The sequence below is a fragment of the Zingiber officinale genome, chromosome 3B (assembly GCF_018446385.1).
Source record: "Zingiber officinale cultivar Zhangliang chromosome 3B, Zo_v1.1, whole genome shotgun sequence".
Classification (NCBI taxonomy): Eukaryota; Viridiplantae; Streptophyta; class Magnoliopsida; order Zingiberales; family Zingiberaceae; genus Zingiber; species Zingiber officinale.
In genome coordinates, this window is record NC_055991.1 from 65,437,376 (window position 1) to 65,459,571 (window position 22,196).

Consider the following 22,196-nt stretch of genomic DNA (forward strand, 5'->3'; position numbering starts at 1 on the left):
ACAGAAGCCGAGTATATTGCTGCATCAGAGGCAGCAAAGGAGGCAGTTTGGATCCGCAAGTTCATCACTGAACTTGGGGTGGTTCCTAGCATCGCTGACCCAGTTGAGCTCTATTGTGACAACAATGGAGCTATAGCACAGGCGAAGGAACCTCGCTCACACCAGCGGACCAAGCACATACTACGGCGCTTCCATCTCATTCGAGAGATTATCGATAGAGGAGATGTGAAGATTTGCAGAGTACCTACAGAAGCTAACATCGCAGATCCCTTGACCAAGGCTTTGGCACAGAGGAAGCATGATGGTCACACTAGGTCTTTAGGCCTTAGAGCCTATACTGATTGGCACTAGTGCTAATGGGAGATTGTTAGTTAGAGCCCTAGAGCCAATCATTTGATGATTGTATGGACTCATGTATATCATATTCTTGTATATTAATAAATTCATTTGTTTGGTTATTATACTTATTTATATTAGTGCTAAATAGACTAAGTATAATAGCGTCCTTGAGTAGAAGGTTCTTACCTATATCAATCGATTGGTTGAATCGATAGTAAGATGATATAGGGAACACTACTCTAAATCATTCCTAGTCGAGTATTAACATTCAGGGACAATGTTAATACAATAAGACTAGCATGTAGGTTAGCTCGATGACTTGATCTCACAAGTCATGGATATAGAGATATCAAGCTGACACATGGGTATGCATTAGAGAATCCGTGTACTTCTTGTTGGGGAAGAACACTTAGGAGGTGATGCATTGCTCTTGAATTTATCAAATATTCTTCCCTTTGCTTCTTGCTCCATCTTATTTTCTCTAGTGTCTCATTGTTTTGATCCCTAGGCATTTCAAAATTATTTTTCATGATTAGCATAATATCAAAATCGGTTTCGAAAATACCTTCATCCTCTTTTTCTACCAAGAGAATTATCCTTCAAATTTGGGTGGATGAATGTTTGAACCGACCATTTCGTTGAAAGTGCTCTTCTCGGCGATTAGTCCGTTGAAGGGCGCTCTCGCTCTAATACCACTTATTGAAGATCATTGACTGGCTAGAATAGAGGTTGAATAGCTTGGTCACCCCAAATTATTTTCCTTCCTATAATGTTAGTGCGTAGCAAATAATAACAATAAAATTAAAGTAAAAGAGAAGGCAAACTCTAACAAGATCGATGTAACATGATTCAGAGATTGTTTTATCCTACTCCATGGCTTGTCCTTGAGGTGGACAAACCCTCAATCGTTCGGTGGATTAGTCCCCGATAATCTTTGGCTAGAGCTTTCTCCTTCTCAGTGGAGCAAAGCTCTCACAAAGCTCTCTCCTCTTTACAAGATGGAACTTAGGTTTAGGACGAAGAGAAGACTTGGAAGCTTGAGGGATGACTTAGGACTTTTTCAGATATATTCAGTAACCTCCTTTAATGCCCTAATCTCCCTATAAATAAGAGAAGAGAGTTGAACACAAGGTCAACTTATCTCGGCACCAGTCGACTGGTCTATGCACCAGTCAACTGGTGTAGCCATTGGACACAACCAATGGCTCTCCGTAGAATCCAAGATTTTGCCAATGGTTTTCCATCAGTTGCCTGGTGTCATTTTACCTGTCAACTAATTTTCACAACCTTCAAGAATAGAGGCATTCTATGCTCTCATGAGTTTGGACTAGTTAACTGGTCTTAGTACTAATTGACTGATACCTTACATTCACTCACACTCATCCTTTCTATAGTCACCCTTTGAAGCCCTCTTCCTTAGCATTCGTCCCTCAGATGCATTTGAGCCCGTGACTCCTTTCTATGCATCCTTCGCATTGCCTTGAAGTCCATTTCCCTTAGCTCCACACCATTGCTCCTCGTCTAGCGGTCTCTCAGATGCCTTCCACATCATCCTTCACCATCTCAAGGACCCAAGCCCAAGGATGAGCTTCCTAAGCTTGGCCTCACCAAGCTCCTCATGTGTATTTCACCAAATCCTGCATAACTCAAACACACGTATCAAATAGATATGAAACATAACTTAAACTCTTTGACAGACACATCAAAATCATGATCGTACCTGATCAAATATAGGTTGATTGCACCCACACATATCGGTCACCCTGAGGGATTTGATAAAAATGTCGTCCACATAAACCTCCATATTTCTCCTAATTTTCTTTCAGAATACTTTGTTCATAAACTGTTGGTAGATAGCACCTACATTCTTTAGTCTAAACGACATAATATTATATCAGTAAGTTCCTTTAGCGGTTATAAAGCTAATTTTCTCCTAGTCGTCCTTAGCAAATGGTAATTGATGATACCCCTGATAGGCATCCAACATGCAAATTAACTCACATCCAGAAATTGAATCTACTACTTGGTCAATTCTTGGTAAGGGATAGTAGTCCTTGGGGCATGCTTTATTGAGGTCCTTGAAGTCGATGTAGACCCTCTATTTATTTCCCGACTTGGACACTAGGACTACATTGGCTAACCAACTCAGGAACTGCAACTCTCAGATATAGATGACCTCCAATAGCTGTAGAGATCTAGCGCGCTAAACACACAAAAAGTGCAGCAAAAATTTTACTAGATCCTCTCTAAAAGATCCATGTGAAGGAGAAAAACACATATACTAAGTTTGATGAGATTTATACCTTTGTTGCGTGCCCTTCGCAATCCCCACAGCAACTTTTCTTTAGATGCAAATCTCAACACAATCAAGTGTTCGCACAACGATGGTATCCACACGTAAACATCCTTCATTTGTCACATGAACTAAGCCTTTAGAGAAGAATCACCTTTGTGATGCTAGCCCGACAAGGTGATTCGGCTAAAAAATTGGATTCGGCCAAGAAGGGAGAAGAGGATGAAGAAGGGATGATCAAAAGTCACATTTTTCATCTCTAATGAAAAATCTAATCAAAAACCTATTTATATTCATCCAATGAATACCAAGTATTTTTGTCTCTTTGTAATCCTCTTATTGGGTTGGATTATTATATTGATTTAACCATTAATCCAATAACCCAATGAGTCTAACCCATTAATCCAATAATTCAATGAGTCAAACCCATCAATCCAATATGTCTAATTCGAATTGGACTCAATTCAATGAGTACTCAATCCAATGAGTGGATTCATTTAAGTCTAACTCAATGAGTAACCCAAAAAGCCTAATCAACTCATAATTGGCTCTTAGGGCTAATACCAACAATCTTCCACTAGTACTAGTGCCAATCACCACAAAGATAACACCAACACTTTGGATTAACCCATTATTCTTACGATCCTTAGTATTTTAGTCAAACTAAAATACCCATCTCCAAACCAACATGTTCTTTGTGTATGACTCAATAGGCTCTCATAACGTTGGCAATGTATCCAAATCAACATTTTAGATACATAAGAAATAGTGGCATCTAACAATGCATCATTGCTACCCAAGTGACGAGAATGTTGAGATCTAACTTAACATTTCCGTGGCTATTATCTTGTATGACTCTATTCTTCTACCCTTGATATCTAGATTGATCAATGAGGTATAGACCGTGTCATAATCTTATCAATCTTTGTGTTTCTTTATCTCTAAGTAGACACACTCAAACAAATAAACTCAATATCTCATATCGACTCATTTAAGTATGGTCATGCATTCTTGTGTCCTAATAATTGAGGGGCTGACAGATATTGTTTATGATACTCATATAACGATCCATGAAACATTCTCATGGTGGGTCATTCAGTATATATTTTCTAATATATACCTATGTGTCAACCTGATATCTCATATCCATGACTTGTGAAATTAAGTCATCTGTTGACCTATATGCTAGTCTCAACGCATTAATATTGTCCTTGCATATTAATGTTTGACTAGGAATAGTTAAGAGTGGTGTTCCATGTATATCTACAATATCTCACTATCAATTCAACCAATTGATATGTTGTAGATAATAACTTACTACCCAAGGACATTATTATACTTATTCAATTGGCACTGAACTGAAATAAATATAATAACCAACATTGTCTTTTATTAATAATGATATATGATACAAAATGGGCCTTTTACAATCATCTCAGAATTGGTACTAGGGCTAATACTAACAATCTCCCACTAGCACTAGTGCCAATCACTAAGATACCGAATGCCCATTAACGTAGTGTGACCATCATGCTTCCTCTGTGCCAAAGCCTTGGTCAAAGGATCTGCAATGTTAGCATCGGTCGGGACTCTACATATCCTCACATCTCCTCTTTCGATGATCTCTCGAATGAGATGGAATCGCCATAGTATGTGTTTGGATCTCTGATGAGAGCGAGGTTCCTTAGCCTGTGTAATAGCCCCATTTTTATCACAATAGAGGTCTATTGGGTTCGCTATACTAGGAACAATACCAAGCTCTGTGATGAACTTCCTGATCCAAACTGTTAGTTAGAGCCCTAGAGCCAATCATTTGATGATTGTAAGGACTCATTGTATCATATTCTTGTATATATATTAAGGCATTTGGTTTTTGGTTATTATGCTTATTTGTATTAGTGCCAGATAAAATAAGTATAGTAACGTCCTTGAGTAGAAGGTTCTTACCTATATCAATCGATTGGTTGAATCGATAGTGAGATGATATAGGGAACACTACTCTAAATCATTCCTAGTCGAGTATTAACATTCAGGGATGATGTTAATACAATAAGACTAGCATGTAGGTCAGCTCGATGACTTGATCTCACAAGTCATGGATATAGAGATATCAAGCTGACACATGGGTATGCATTAGAGAATGTATACTGAATGACCCGCCATGAGAAAGTATCATGGATCGTTATATGAGTGTCATATACTTTCTCATGTGGCTATTAGTATGACTATTAGTCCTTTGACCTGAAGTCACCATGGATCCCTACATAAGAAGTTATGTACTTTAGTTTCGTCAAACGTCACCCGTAACTGGGTGGACTATAAAGGCGATTACTGGGTATATAACAAATTATGCAGAGGGATGTGAGTGATGTAGATGGGATCTATCCCTCCCATATGACGGGAGCGACATCAATATTCTTGATAGAGTGAGACCACTAAGTGCATGGCCATGCCCAAATGAGTCAACATGAGATGTTGAGCTCATTTGATCGAGTGAGTCTACTTGGAGTTCAAGATTTAGATTGATTAGAGGATGACACGGTCTATGCCTCACATTGATCAATCTAGATGTCTAGGATAGAATGACAATGTCACATATTGTGAGGAGTCACAATTAGTAGTCACAAGGTGATGTTAGATCTCAACATTCTTGTAACTTGGGTAGTAATGATGTATTGCTAGATACCACTCATTACTTATGCTTCTAAATGAGTTTAGGGGCATTGCCAACGTTACAAGAACCTATTGGGTCACACACAAAGAACATGTGGATGGAGATTAGGTTTATATGATGAACCAATTGGATTAGGTTCATTTGATGCACCAAAGATTGGATTCAAATTAGACTTATTGAGTTGGACTCAATTAGATTCAATTGTTGAATGAGTCTAATTTAAATTTGATTCATTGAGTCAATTTATATTAATGAATTGAGATTCATTAAATTGAAATTGACTTGAATCAAAGGTTGGATTTAACTCAACAAGGAAGAAAATTGGTCAATTTTGACTTGACCTAATGGATGTTGAAACATCAAGTTTGACTTGATGCATTGCCACATCATGTAGGTTGACTCATCCTACATGGCATGACACATCCTTGCCACATCATCACCACCTCATAATGGTGTGCCACCTCGTGGAGGTTACACACCCATTCCTTTTAATGTGGCCGGCCACATTAAATGAGGGGGTTACATTTGTGTGGCCGGCCACACATTTGATGGGGTGTGAATGCAATTGATTTGCATTAATTCTTGCTTCTTCTTCCTTAGATGCTTGCTTCTCTTTGTTGTTGCCGTGACTTCCATGGTGGTGAGAACGTGTTGAGTTTTCATCCAAGAAAAGATAAGAGAGTGTGAAGGACACAAGAAGAGGATACTACTAGTTGAGTATGTGAGAGTCTTCTTGTTTTCTCTCTTTTCTCCCTTTTTCAATCCCATCCGAGAGCTCTAGAAAGTGCTAGCACACTTGGGGCTCTCTTCTCCATCGTTGAGTGCTAGAGAGCACTCCTTGTTCGTGTGGATATCACTAGAGAAGTATCTACCTTGATACTTTGGAGATCCGACACGTAACTTGGACGAGCAGGAATTTTGCGAGGGCAGGCTTCAAAGGTAAAAGCTCTCAACATGTAGATCTAGGAGTAGATCTAAAGTTTTTTGAAACTCGTACTTGTATTTCGTTCAGTTTTCCTTGCACGGATCTACGGCTTTGGGTGATTCGGGGTTTCCAACAGTGGTATCAGAGCCACGCGCAAGGCTTTTACGAGTTTAATTTTTGGTTTTATGAAAACTAAAGTTTCTGTAAAATTATGATTTTTGGTTTTATGAGTATTTTTCTCGAGTAATCGAAGCACAAGTGCTTCGACTACCGGGAAGTTTTTTCCAAAACGGTGATGTTTCGACCCAAATCCGTTTGGGACAGTGAGCGAAGGTGCTGTAGGATCGCTTAGGAGCAACTCACGATGGTTAGATCGTGGGTAGGGGCACTCCCCCTAACCCCGCAAGGGGATTTGCTTCGCGATTGTAACCCGCCGGGAAAATTCTTCTCAAAGGTTTCATCCCAAATCATTTTGGGACAGCGATTTTAGGCGCTGTTGGATCGCAAAGGAACCCTCGCGATGGTTAGATCGCGGGTAGGGGCGCTACCCGTTCCGCGATTGCGCCCGAAACCGCTAAACGGGACCGCCGGGAAATTTTTACTCGTAAAAATTATAAAAATTATTTTTAAAATTATAGAAAATTATGAAAATATATAATTTTGAATTTTATATTAATTTTGTGATAGTCATGGCCCAAAAACCCAATATGATTGGATTGTGATGTAATTCATAATACGGCCTGCGTGCCGTTATGTGTTTGCGCGTGTTGTATTTTTTTATTTTTCCGCGACCTGCGCGTCGTGCCTTTCTCTTATATTCTTGTTGTAAATTAGATTTAGACTCGAATGTAACTCGAGTTTCAAATTGTAATGTACAAATTGGAGCGGTGGAGGGTCCACACGAGACAGAGTTCCTAGGCAGGCACAAGCGACACAAGGTGGTCAAAGGGAGGAGCTTGGAGAAGATGTTGACCCTAGGTTGACCATTCGATCTTCTCATTGGCTTGAGAAGATCGTAGTAGGGCCATGACTAAATCACAAATAGATTAATTAGTTAATTGCTTATGTATATGATGCATGTTTAATAAGTAATTAATTAATTAGTGCCTTACGATTATATTAGATCTAAGTCGTCCACAAGATGCATCCTTTTCGATTAGATTAGATCTCGATCGAACCAACTCTAAATGCCTAACCGTGCCGTGATACCTATCACTACCTCGATCACATGTATTGTTGAATCTGACAAAGCAGAGCAATACATATTATCTTGGTAGGGTACGGAGGGACAATCTTGGTCCCGCCTATCAACGCATGGGTGAATACAAACTCAATTAGATTGAGTATTCCTAGTTTCTCGGTTAGATCGAGTCAACTATAGGCATTCTTCCAACGGTTGGAAAAGATAGGTCAAAATCACATCTATATTAACTCTCGGGCGTATTATCCAAAGCTAACTCGAGTTTTAATATAAATTCGGATATTGATTCTATAAACAAGAGTTGCATAGAGATGTAATTGGTAATCGTTACCTACCGATCATACTAAGTCTTGGGCGTATTAGCCAAAGCTAACTCAAGAGTTAGTATGATGTGGATCTTGTCCCACAAGAATTATAGTGGGAGCATCATTTAATTAAAGGCCTAATTAAATGATTTTAAAAGAATATGATATTTATTTCTGCAAATTTTCTGTTGTAGATAACCATGACGTCGAATACGAACTATTTCTCCCTGCGTTCTATCCTTAAGAAGGACAAGCTCAACGGAGCAAATTTCCTGGACTGGTACAGGAACCTGAGAATAGTTCTCACTCAGGAACGTAAACTGTACGTTTGTAATACACACTAAGCTTGTAAGATAAATATATGAATGTAGGATTTTGCCTTAGAAAAATAATAGGAAGTGAGTTGAAGCAAAAAGAAATAAAATGAAATAAAAAAGAAGTGAAGGTCAAGGATTGAACCTTGAACCTCTTATATTATAATTCATAGAATTAAATAGTAGAAACCAATTGGGATAGAGAGAAGATATTGATAGCAAAGGAGGGAAACTCATGATAAAGGTAAGAGTAAAAGCTAGCCAAAAGAAAACAAGAAAGGAGCAAGAGAAAGGCAACTTGCCTTCCTCCCTTTCTCTCCTTCTTCCTCTTTGGTTTTGCCGAAAACTTAAAGAGGGATTAAGGGGATTCATTCCCCCTTATTTCACCATGAATGATGAGGATAAATAAATAAATAAAAATAAAAATAAAATAGAAAAAAAAGGGCTAAGGGAGAAGGAAAGCAAAAACTAAGTTTGCTACATCTTCCCCCTTAACATAAAAGAGAATATGTAAAGGGAAAATTCTATTTTCTCTCATTTTTCTCATTCTCTCCTCTCCCTCACCGAAACCTCAGTTTCCCCTCTCCTCCATCTTCGGCCCCAAGCCAAGGTTTTCCCTAAGAAAGCCTAAGATACAAGGAGGACTTAGCAAATGAATCAAGGGAAAGGAACTAGAAGAAGAGACTACTTCTTCTTCTTCATACCTTAGATCCACAAGCGAAAAAGGATGTAAGCTTCCCCTCACCTGTGGTACAAGGCTTTTATGTGCTTTTCGGATTTTATGAAGATTTTAAAACCTAGAAACAAGTTTGAGAAAATTCGGCCAAGAAGAGCTTTCAAAATCTAATGGTGTTTAAACTAGTCTTCACTACATGATAGATTTTTCTATGCTATGTAAAGGGGTTCTTCTTCATGCTTTTATACCTATATGATGCTTGATCAGAGGAGTACTGAACCCTAGAATTTCGGCCAAAAATATTCTTAAGAGGCTAGGGAAATTTATTGTTTCACCCAACTAGTACAAGGTTCTCCCTATGAAATATTAAGGATCATGTATTAGTTTTTCTTCCTTAGAAGATATTTGAAACTAAAAGAAAACCCACTCATATGATTCGGTCAAGAAAGGGTTTAGGGTTAGGAAGACCTTTAAATTTAAATAACCATGCTCATGTGATAGAATACAAAAATCTTAAAGGATTTGTATGCTTGAATATTGCTAGAATTTCATGAACTCCTTCTTAGGGTTTTTCGGCCATGATGAGATGGATAGCTTAGAAAAGCTTAAACAAAAATTTTAATATGCTCAAGACCTCTGTGCTATTTAGATATGAAAGTTGTTTAATGCCCTCATGCTTAATTAGGGTGTAAAAAAAATTAGTTGCATGACATATAATATGTATGACCACAAGGGGTCCTAGCTTATTCATGAACCAATTTGTATATTTGTTTCTTAGTAACTTTTTCCATGAAACTTACATAGGTTTTTCATGCTTTAGGCCACTTAAAAACCTAGCTAAGGAATGGTAGGTTTCGGCCATGAGAAAAAAATAAAAGAAAAAGAGAAAAAGAAACCTAGAAAGCCTAAGACACAATTCATATGTATACTCATTATGCTTGTCCTTATACATGCTATGAAACTTGTATAAATTATCAAGCTTTTAGGCTATTTGAAGCAAGTTTATATTCTGTGAGTTTCGGCCAAGTAGGGTTTAAAAGATCTAGAGGCCTTAGAAATGAAACCAAATGTGTTAAAAGTACTTCTTATGAAAATAGGATAATGTGTTGATTGTTTCACATGCTTGTATAATTTTTCCATGACCTAAATGAACCCTTGAATGTTTCGATCATGAAGGAATAGATGTCCTAGAAACCCTAGGACTTAAATTAAATATGCTCATGTCACTCTACATGAAATATGATAAGTAGAAAGCCAAGGTGCAATTGCTATATGTTGTTTTATGACCTAAAATGATGCTAGGGTATGCTTCGGCCATAACTATTGTATGATGCCTTGTATGAATTTATACATAATGTTAGTCCAAGTTCACATGCTTGTATGCTTGTTTGTAGCCCTAATGAGAACTTGTTAAATTTTGGCCATGACATATGTTAAGGGCTTAAAGAACTTAGGAACTAATTCAAATGTGTCAAATGTGTTTACCTTGTTCCTTGGTAAAAATGTTATAAATATGATTTAAAGTTGTCCATACTTTTATGTCATATGGAACCTTGTTTCACACCTTAAGGTTTCGGCCATATGAAAATTAGGGACTTGAGGAACTTAGAAACTAAGTTAATCATGTTTATAATGCTTCCTATGAAAATGTTATGATGATAATTTAGGTGCCACATGCTTGGATGTTGTGTTTAACCTAAATTGAGCTCTAAAGGGTTTCGGCCACAAGGGTTTAGGAAGCTTAAAACCAAGATAAATATGATACCATGTTTCCTATGATAGGATAATCACAAGATACACCCTTATGCTTAAAATGTATGCTTGTGATTCATGACTTATGATATGATATGCATGCTTTTATGATATGATATGCTTTGTGCTTAAAATATGCATGCTTATGTTATGATATGTGGTTGAATTATGCATGCTTTGATGCCATGTTTAGTGCTTAAAATATGAATGCTTTCATGATATGCTATGTGGTTAAATCATGCATGCTTGATGATATGCTTTATGCTTAAGATATGCATGTTTTTATGATCTATGCCTAAGTGATGCATATTGTTATGACATGATGTATGCCTAAGTGATGCATGCCTTTATGATGAGATGTATGCCTAAGTGATGCATACCTTTATGACATGATGTATGCCTAAGTGATGCATACCTTTATGATATGATGTATGCCTAAGTGATGCATACTTTTATGACATGATGTATGCCTAAGTGATGCATACTTTTATGATATGATGTATGCTTAAGTGATGCATACTTTTATGACATGATGTATGCCTAAGTGATGCATACCTTTATGATATGATGTGTGCCTAAGTGATGCATGCTTTTATGATACATGATATGTATGACATGTACTTTACTTTATGAGTGGCTTGTACCAAGGGTGGGCTCCATAAGCGCCCCGGGAACTAAGGACCTTGTTAGGGATGGGCTCCTAAGTGCCCCTAGGACTAAGGGCCTAGTATGTTTGCCTCGTAGGGTTCAAGACTTGCTACCTTGGACCTACAAGGTTGCGCGCAATATGTAAGTGGTACATAGCCGGGATCCCCCTTATGTTGAGATTACTTTCAAGTATATATGTAAAAGAAAATGGTTTTAAAGATCATGAGACATACACATGTTTTTCGGATACATGTTTTCCAAAATCATATTGCATACACCTTATGATTATGCTATGTTTCATGTTATGCTCTTGATTATGATATGCCATGATAAGGTATGATTATGTTATGTTCAAGCTTTACCTTATAGACATGTTTCGGCCATGGAATTTGTTGATGCCTGATATATAGATTTTGGCCATAGATATGATGATGCCTTGATGTACATGTTTCGGCCATAGTATGATGCTTTGATATACATGTTTCGGCCATGCTTTGATATACCATGATACTTGTTTGTTATGCCATGTCTAGCTATGTTTTATGCAATGCACTATGTATATGTTTCGGCCATGGTGATGCTTGATATGCTATGACTAGTTGTGATTATATTATGATGCATGATATGCTTGAATAGAATGCTATGTTATGCCATGATTAGTTGAGATTATGACTTGTTGATGCATTCTTGATTATGTGCTGATTTTTGGCTTTAGTGAGTAGGAAAGGAACTTACTAAGCCATGAGTGCTCACAGCTTACTTTCCTTGTACCACAGATAAAGGGAAAAGCTGGATGAGCTAAAGGAGCAGCAGGAGGGGCAACGAAGATGTGTGTGGCGGTTGCTAGGCAACTAATTAAGAACCTGCTTAAAGTTTCTTTAAAGAACTATGCATTGGTATTTTATGACTTGTGATACCTAAACATGTGTGGCTTGACATTATGGTTCCACTGGATTTGATGTTATGATTTTGATGCTATGTGATAGTATAGTTCAAAAGAAATTTAAAAGAAAAGTTTTTATTAAAACTATGAAAATTATTTTAAGTCTTCCACTGTAAGTAAAAGGGAAAGTTATACGTAGAGTATCATAGCCCCGTCCCTTAGGGTAGCAGGGAGGGCGGGCGTTACAGGTTGGTATCAGAGCCAGGTTTATTGCCAGCTCACTACACACACATCAAGCCTCCTACCTGCCGCTCCAAGTAAGAATGTTTATGTTAAATTTATTTGTTATATGTTTATGCTTGATTTTCTTGTCATATACTTATGCTTTATTTCCTTTACTACATTGCTTGTGCTTTATTTCCATATGTTACATTGTTTGTCATTATATTCCTTATTTTTTTTCCTCATGTTGTTTATGCTTTAGTTCATGTTTTACTTGCTTATGTTTGATGCTTTATTCTATGCTTTTAGTTATAAATTAGATTAGGAGTATATATTGGTAGGTTAGGAATAATACCATAACAAATAGATAGAAACAAATCAGTACGTTAGATTGGCTAAAATTGATAACCACTTACACTAGTCTATTTCTTTTAGATAAACATGGTTAGGACACGCAATACCCGAACCGGAGGGACAGTGACTCCACCAGATCTGACGCAGGTAGTCGCAGACCTCCAGCATCAGATCGCAGAACAACAACAGCTGATCACTACCTTAATGGGTCAGCAAGGCAACCCAGTTACCCCACCGGTGAAACCAGTACCTGTTATACCTACAGCCGCACCAGTGCCCCCGGCTGCCCCTACTCCGATGGTCCGACAAGAGGCCTATCAAATTCAGTGGCAAAGGCTTAAGCCGGAAGCATTCTCGGGAAATTGTGAACCATGGGATGCGCAAGCCTAGCTCAAAGCCGTGGAGAACATAATGGAACTATTGGATTGGCCTGAACACGAGAAGGTCAAATGCGCGTCATTCTGTCTTACCGGAGATGCCCGGATGTGGTGGGACAGAGTAAAGGCGAAAAGGCAAATAAACCAAATGCAGTGGACAGATTTTGAGACAGAGTTCTTAGAGGAATTTTTCCATATGCAAGTGACCAACAAGCACTATGACGAGTTCACTGAGTTCCGGCAAGGTGATCTGTCAGTCAATGAAGCCGTCAAGAGGTTCAACCGCTTAGCTCGATTGTGCCCAGAACTGGTACGTACTGAAAAAGAAAGGGTCCGGTTGATGTTAAAGATGCTCTGACCCGAGATAGCTCTGAACGTATGTTCACTCTCCGCAAGTGTACGGAAATGTCGCAAGTAATATAAAAGATTATCGTATCCACAGGGACTGAAATAAGCACTAGAAATGTCTCAATGCGAATTAGCCAAACAACTATCCAATCGTTTCAAAAGCAAAGTAAGGTAAACAAATCTAATCTTAAAGATCAACTAACAAGAGTTTAGTGTTTTGGGGTATGATAAAAGGAGATTCTAGGAGTTTCGGTTTCTTTGTATGATTTCTCGAATGTAAATGGTTTACCAATTCTTATCCCTCAATTGCCAAACATGTAGAAAGTTGTCGGTTCTCTCTTGCAATAGACAACCGGCTAAGGACTGAGAAATGTATCTAAATAGGATTAATTAGACATGAACATATGTTGTCCTTACACAGAAGTGCACCTATTACTATGCCTTCCTCGGATATCAACGTAGAAGCCCACGACTTATCAATCTATCAAGATACAAGAAACTAATCACAAAATCCATCCTACTCTCTTGAATATTCCTATTTCCTCTTCAAGATTGTCTCTCAAACGTCCTTACACGAGCTTGCACCTGTCACGTGGATCCCTCGGATGATCGAGTGAGATTTTATCTTTACAAAGTCTATAAAAAATTCAAACAATTAATCAAGAATGAGAATTAAGCACAAATCATCTTTAATCGTTCAAGATCTAATTGATACAAGCAAGATAATGTCATTGAAACAAGAGAATGGCAAATCCATAAGAGATTACATCAATCCATCATACAAATACTCCCTTCATCCTAGAATACAAGATCTACTCCATGAATCGAGGAAGAAAACCCGAAGAAATAGAGAATATAAGCATTCCTTAAATCCCCAATCCAAGAAACCAAGAAAAGGGGGGGAAAGAGAAAACTTATCTACGAAGAAGCTTCGTCTTCGGATCCAATCCTCGCTCCGGAGCCGGAATCGCCAAGAACTCCACTTGAATCGCCCAGAAATCCTCCCAAGAATGGGAGGAAACCACCAAATCTTGCATTCTCCCAAAGGGGGAGAGATCCCCTTTCAATTCATGAAGGAGGGTTTAAATAGAGGAGGGAATCGGGCGCCACACGGCCCCGTGACACGGCCGTGTGAGATTCACACGGCCATGTCCAGTCCTTCTCCGCCAAAACGCACGTGTGGTTCACACGCCACTGCTTAGTCTCGGAAATGCTACACGGTGTGTTGCACACCCACGCTTAGTCTCGGAAATGCTACGGCCGTGTGGTGCACACCACACCTTAGTCTCGAAACCTCACACTGTAGATCCACACGCCATGTAAGGCTGGTTGGCTTCAAATCTTGACACGGCCGTGTGAAGTTCACACGGCCATGTCATTCTCCACTTCTGTTGGTGCCAAACTCCACACGGCCCGAGCTCCATACCAGTGCAGGGCCGTCCTTCTTACCAAACCAAAGGCGGCGCTACGTTCTTATACTACTTACGTACATGTTTTACTATAACAGCGGAAGAATAAAAAAAATTTAAACCATTCATTTTATTTAAATAAGCATGATATCACAGATTAAATATGCATATATTGATTCTATAACTAATCATATCAATCTATCCGAATCGTTCTTTGCCGAGCCACCACCACACACATCATTATCCGCTCCTCCTGTTGCTCCTCTAGTTCATCCAGTTCTTTTATCTGCGGTACAAGGAAAGTAAGCTGTGAGCACTCATGGCTCAGTAAGTTCCTTTCCTACTCACTAAAACCGAAAATCATCGTATATTAACATCATGCGTAATATCATAAGCATACAACGTACAAAGGTATCGTATTCATATCATCATGGCATCATATCAAATCATTAGCTAATTCAAGCACATATGCAGGCAATGCATCATGAATTTGAAAACTTATACTTGTAAGTACTTGAAATTAATATCATCATCATTGGGGATCCCGGTTTGTACCACATACATCATACGTAGGTCCAAGGTAGCAAGTCTTGAACCCTACCATACATACATACTAGGCCCGAGTCTTACTCCATCGACCTAGGGCATCAGAAGCCCATTCTTGACGAGGCCCGAGTCTTATTCCCGGGGCGTTTACGGAGCCCACCCTTGGTACAAACCATACAAAGTAATTTATCATGCATAACTATCATATCATATCCCTAACAATCTTTCATGCATTTCATTTTTCATTCCTCTCATTATGTATAGCATTTCATACGCTATCACATATCATGGCATTCACATAATTTCATTCTTCTCATTATGTATAGCATTTCATATGCTATCACATATCATGGCATTTACATATATTTCATTCTTCTCATTATGTATAGCATTTCATATGCTATCACATATCATGGCATTTACATATATTTCATTCTTCTCATTATGTATAGCATTTCATATGCTATCACATATCATGGCATTTACATAAATTTCATTCTTCTTATTATGTATAGCATTTCATATGCTATCACATATCATGACATTTACATAAATTTCATTGCATAACATTTCCTAGGTTTCTTTCTTTCCCTTTTTTTTTTCTTTTATTTCTTTCACATGGCCGAAACCTACCATTCTTTAGCTAGGTTCTTAAGTAGTCTAAAGCATGAAAACCTAAATGAGTTTCATGGTAAAATTTACTAAGAAACAAACATATAAATTTAGTTCATGAACAACTTGGCCGAAACATACAAATCTTTTAACATCTTTGTATCCGACCTCATGAGCATGTTTATTTAAATTTAAGGGTATTCCTAACCCTAAACCCCTTCTTGGCCGAAACATATGGGTGGGTTTCCTTTTAGTTCAGACATCTTCTAAGCAAGAAAACTAATTACATGGTCCCTAACATTTCATAGGAAGAACCTTGTACTAGTTGAGTAAAACAATGAATTTCTCTAGCCTCTTAAAAATATTTTTGGCCGAAATTCTAGGGTTAAGTGCTCCTCTTATCAAGCATCATATAGGTATAAAAACATGAAGAAAAATCCTTTTCCATGGCATAGAAAATCTATCATTTAGTGAAGACTAGTTAAACATCACTAGATTTCGAAAGCTCTTCTTAACCGAATTTTCTCATACTTGTTTCTAGGTTTTAAAATCCTCATAAAATCATAAAAACATGTAAAAAGCCTTGTACCACAGGTGAGGGGAAGCTTACCTTCTTCGCTTAAGTTTCCTAGAATTGAGAACTTGCTTGGACCTTTCTTCTTGCTTGCTAGGTTCGGCACCAATGAAGGGAAAGGAGTGGCTAGGTCTTTTGGTGGAGAGGGGAGGAAGAAGAAGCTTCTTCCTCTTGTGTTGCTCGGCAACAACAAGGAAGAAAGAAGAGGGAGGGAGTGAGGAGGAAGAGGAGCTTCCTTCCTCTTGTGTTGCTTGGCAACAAGAAGAAGAGGAGAGGGAGAGGGAGAGGAGTGGAGGATGAATTTGAAGTCACCCCTCCATGCCTATTTATACTAAAATGAGGGGAGGAAATTTGACTTGATTCATCCTCCCCATTTATTCCTCTTCTTTATGATAGGAATATTCTAGAAATATGCCTTGTGAGTTCTCTCTTAATCTCTCTCTTTTCTCTCCTTTAATAAAATTTTCTATCTCTCCTCTTACAATATCCTCTCTTATCCCACTTGGTTAATGCATGCATCCACAAGAGAACCAAGGTTCAAAACTTGGTTATGTATATTTTTATTTCTTTTTACTTCCTTTTTCTTTTAAGTAAAAAGAATCCTTTCTTATTCTTAACTACTTAATCCTTTCTCTCCTTATCAATAATTCTCCTATCCCCTTTGGTATCCTATACATGTTCCCTACAAGAGATCCAAGGTTCAATCTCTCTTCTAACATTTTATTTTCTTTTTACACATAATAATTCATATATATTATGCATTATGCATAAATATTTCATACATGTACATATTATCTCTTATTTCTTTCTTTTGTCCACATTAATTCCATACATTTTAAATCATGCTTAGATGATTATATTCTCAACTTTATTTTTCTTTCATAAAGTTTTAATCATCTAAATCCATCTTAATATTTAACATAGAGTATTTACATCCTCTTTTCATTCGTACTCCCATTACCCTTCTAGGCTTTCTAGGGGTGTTACAATCTCCCCTACTTATTGAAAGTTCGTCCCCGAACTTAGAATGACAATTTCTGCTCAGATTCCCCTAGATGTTGGTGGAGCTTCTAATCTCCCTTGACTTATTGAGGGTCCCTCAATGGAAGTCTGCAGTTGGTGTAACCTTGCGGGACCGCCTTGATTCGAAACATACTGTGGTGCTTTAGTAGGGCAGTCTCTAGATAGATGTCCTTCTAGTCCACAGTCGTAGCATTTAATTTTGCCCTTACGACAGTCTTTTGCTTTATGACCCTCTATCCCACAGTTGTAGCACCTATTAGTGCCCGTACGACATGTCCCTGGATGTTTCTTCCCACATGTATTGCACAGAGAAAACTTGAGCTGCTTGTTGGACGGACCAATCTCAGTGTCATTCCGTCGTTTTCCCTTTCCGCCGTGGTTCCCTTTCCAGTTGGCTTTAACATTTTCCAGTTCTTCCTTCTGAGCTTGCTTCTTGTCCTTGTCTAGTGCCTTCAGGTAGTGTTCAGTATTCAGGGCACTGCTAACTAACTCTTCTGTGGTCCGTGGTCTGTTAACTCCGCCGGCCACATTAAGTGCTATCTCGGGTCTGAGCATCTTTAGCATAAGCCTGACCCTTTCTCCTTCCGTCCTAACTAATTCCGGGCATAGTCGCGCCAGGCGGTTGAATCTTTTTATCGCTTCTTCCACCGTTAGGTCACCTTGCCGAAATTCAGTGAATTCATCATAGTGCCTACTTGTCACCCGAGTGTGGAAGAATTCTTCGAAGAATTCCGTCTCAAAATCTGCCCAACTCATTTGATTCACTGGCCTTTTCACTTTCACTCTGTCCCACCACATTCGGGCGTCTCCTGTGAGACAGAAGGATACGCATTTGACCTTTTCATGCTCAGGCCAGTCCAATAGTTCTACCATGCTCTCCATTGTCTTAAACCAAGCTTGTGCGTCCCATGCTTCACAATTTCCAGAGAATTTCTCCGGCCTCAGTCTTTGCCACTGGATTATATACGCTTCCGGACGAACTACCGGTGCCAGATTCACTGGTGGTACCGGTGCTGCCACTGGCTCCGGTTCCACTACTGGTATGTTTGGCGTATTATTCTGATTTGGGGTAGCGGGATTCCCTTGTTGATTTATCATGGCAGCAATCATTTGTTGCTGTTCCGTAAGCTGTCGTTGTAGCTCAGTAACTACTTGTGCCCAATCAGGTGGAGGTACTGTCTCCTCCGTTCTGGCATTTCGTCTTCTAGCCATACCTGATTTCCTAAATGATAACAAGATTAGCCTAAGTTATCATTCATGCATGAATATCTTAACACATCATGTCTAGGTTTCATGCCATTTTTGGGTCATCATTGAGGTATTCTTTCTTAGGTTGTCATATCACCTTTAGATTACCTTATCTTTCTTACACGTCAAGATCTAGCCGATGGTATTATCATTCTTATACTTAGATTGATACCATTTCTACTCTTTGTATTCATCAAAAAGCTTTTATTACATAACTTCTTCTCTTAAAAAGCCAGGTAGGTTGCGACTACTCCTGCCATAAAGGACATGAGAGCAGTAGTCATTATCAACCCAACCTGTATCGACTTGCCCAGACCATCCTGGGGTGGATCAGGCATTATCGGAGGTTGAATCTCCGGTGCCTCTTCCGGGTCGATTATTGTCTCTTCATCCATTCCCTCGTCTTCTTCAACAGGTTCGTCCAGTTCCATCGGGTCTTCGTCTAGTTCCTCCTCGAGGTTGTTCAGTCCCCACTCGAAGTCTATTATATCGTTGGGGTTGAAACCCATTTCCATGTTTTCAGCAAGGTTAAATTCATCCTCGACCATCTCAGGAAACTCGTTCTCTTCTTCATAGTATTCCATAATTTCTTCATTTTCATCTTCATAATCGTTCAAATTTCCTTCCTCGATTTCCTCGAGATCTTCCTCTCCGAACTCGCCGTGTTCCGGAGATCCCGCGGCGAAGTATTCCAGCATCTCAGGTTCATCCGCGAACTCGAGGTATTCGCCAGAATATTCCACATCCTCGGAATCGTATTCGAACGGGATATAGTCCATTTCTACAAGATTTTAAAGATTCATTATTCCTCTTATGTTATAGCCTAAGGTTCTTGTATCTAGGCTACCATTCATGCATCTTAGCATATCACCTACTTATCATTATGCACCATTCTCTAGGGTATAGTTTAAGGTATCCTTCCTAGGCTACCATTCATGCATCCTAGAGTATCATACAAATATTTGCATATAAATAAATTAAGCAACTGTACTTACTTGGAGCGGCAGGAAGGAGCTTGATGTGTGTGTAGTGAGCTGGCAAAACTTCGCTCTGATACCAACTGTAACGCCCGCCCTTCTTACCCAACCAAAGGCGGCGCTACGTTCGTACATGCTTCAGTTATACTATGGCAGCGGAAGAACAAAAATTTTTTCTTTTTAAACATTCATTTTATAACATGATATCACAGATTAAATATGCATATATTGATTCTATAACTAATCATATCAATCTATCCGAATCGTTCTTTGCCGAGCCACCACCACACACATCATTATCCGCTCCTCCTGTTGCTCCTCTAGTTCATCCAGTTCTTTTATCTGCGGTACAAGGAAAGTAAGCTGTGAGCACTCATGGCTCAGTAAGTTCCTTTCCTACTCACTAAAACCGAAAATCATCGTATATTAACATCATGCGTAATATCATAAGCATACAACGTACAAAGGTATCGTATTCATATCATCATGGCATCATATCAAATCATTAGCTAATTCAAGCACATATGCAGGCAATGCATCATGAATTTGAAAACTTATACTTGTAAGTACTTGAAATTAATATCATCATCATTGGGGATCCCGGTTTGTACCACATACATCATACGTAGGTCCAAGGTAGCAAGTCTTGAACCCTACCATACATACATACTAGGCCCGAGTCTTACTCCATCGACCTAGGGCATCAGAAGCCCATTCCTGACGAGGCCCGAGTCTTATTCCATCGACCCCGGGGCGTTTACGGAGCCCACCCTTGGTACAAACCATACAAAGTAATTTATCATGCATAACTATCATATCATATCCCTAACAATCTTTCATGCATTTCATTTTTCATTCCTCTCATTATGTATAGCATTTCATACGCTATCACATATCATGGCATTCACATAATTTCATTCTTCTCATTATGTATAGCATTTCATATGCTATCACATATCATGGCATTTACATATATTTCATTCTTCTCATTATGTATAGCATTTCATATGCTATCACATATCATGGCATTTACATATATTTCATTCTTCTCATTATGTATAGCATTTCATATGCTATCACATATCATGGCATTTACATAAATTTCATTCTTCTTATTATGTATAGCATTTCATATGCTATCACATATCATGACATTTACATAAATTTCATTGCATTACATTTCCTAGGTTTCTTTCTTTCCCTTTTTTTTTTCTTTTATTTCTTTCACATGGCCGAAACCTACCATTCTTTAGCTAGGTTCTTAAGTAGTCTAAAGCATGAAAACCTAAATGAGTTTCAAGGTAAAATTTACTAAGAAACAAACATATAAATTTAGTTCATGAACAACTTGGCCGAAACATACAAATCTTTTAACATTTTTGTATCCTACCTCATGAGCATGTTTATTTAAATTTAAGGGTATTCCTAACCCTAAACCCCTTCTTGGCCGAAACATATGGGTGGGTTTCCTTTTAGTTCAAACATCTTCTAAGCAAGAAAACTAATTACATGGTCCCTAACATTTCATAGGAAGAACCTTGTACTAGTTGAGTAAAACAATGAATTTCTCTAGCCTCTTAAAAATATTTTTGGCCAAAATTCTAGGGTTAAGTGCTCCTCTTATCAAGCATCATATAGGTATAAAAACATGAAGAAAAATCCTTTTCCATGGCATAGAAAATCTATCATTTAGTGAAGACTAGTTAAACATCACTAGATTTCGAAAGCTCTTCTTAACCGAATTTTCTCATACTTGTTTCTAGGTTTTAAAATCCTCATAAAATCATAAAAACATGTAAAAAGCCTTGTACCACAGGTGAGGGGAAGCTTACCTTCTTCGCTTAAGTTTCCTAGAATTGAGAACTTGCTTGGACCTTTCTTCTTGCTTGCTAGGTTCGGCACCAATGGAGGGAAAGGAGTGGCTAGGTCTTTTGGTGGAGAGGGGAGGAAGAAGAAGCTTCTTCCTCTTGTGTTGCTCGGCAACAACAAGGAAGAAAGAAGAGGGAGGGAGTGAGGAGGAAGAGGAGCTTCCTTCCTCTTGTGTTGCTTGGCAACAAGAAGAAGAGGAGAGGGAGAGGGGTCTCGGCACAAGAGGGAGGAGGAGAGGGAGAGGAGTGGAGGATGAATTTGAAGTCACCCCTCCATGCCTATTTATACTAAAATGAGGGGAGGAAATTTGACTTGATTCATCCTCCCCATTTATTCCTCTTCTTTATGATAGGAATATTCTAGAAATATGCCTTGTGAGTTCTCTCTTAATCTCTCTCTTTTCTCTCCTTTAATAAAATTTTCTATCTCTCCTCTTACAATATCCTCTCTTATCCCACTTGGTTAATACATGCATGCATCCACAAGAGAACCAAGGTTCAAAACTTGGTTATGTATATTTTTATTTCTTTTTACTTCCTTTTTCTTTTAAGTAAAAAGAATCCTTTCTTATTCTTAACTACTTAATCCTTTCTCTCCTTATCAATAATTCTCCTATCCCCTTTGGTA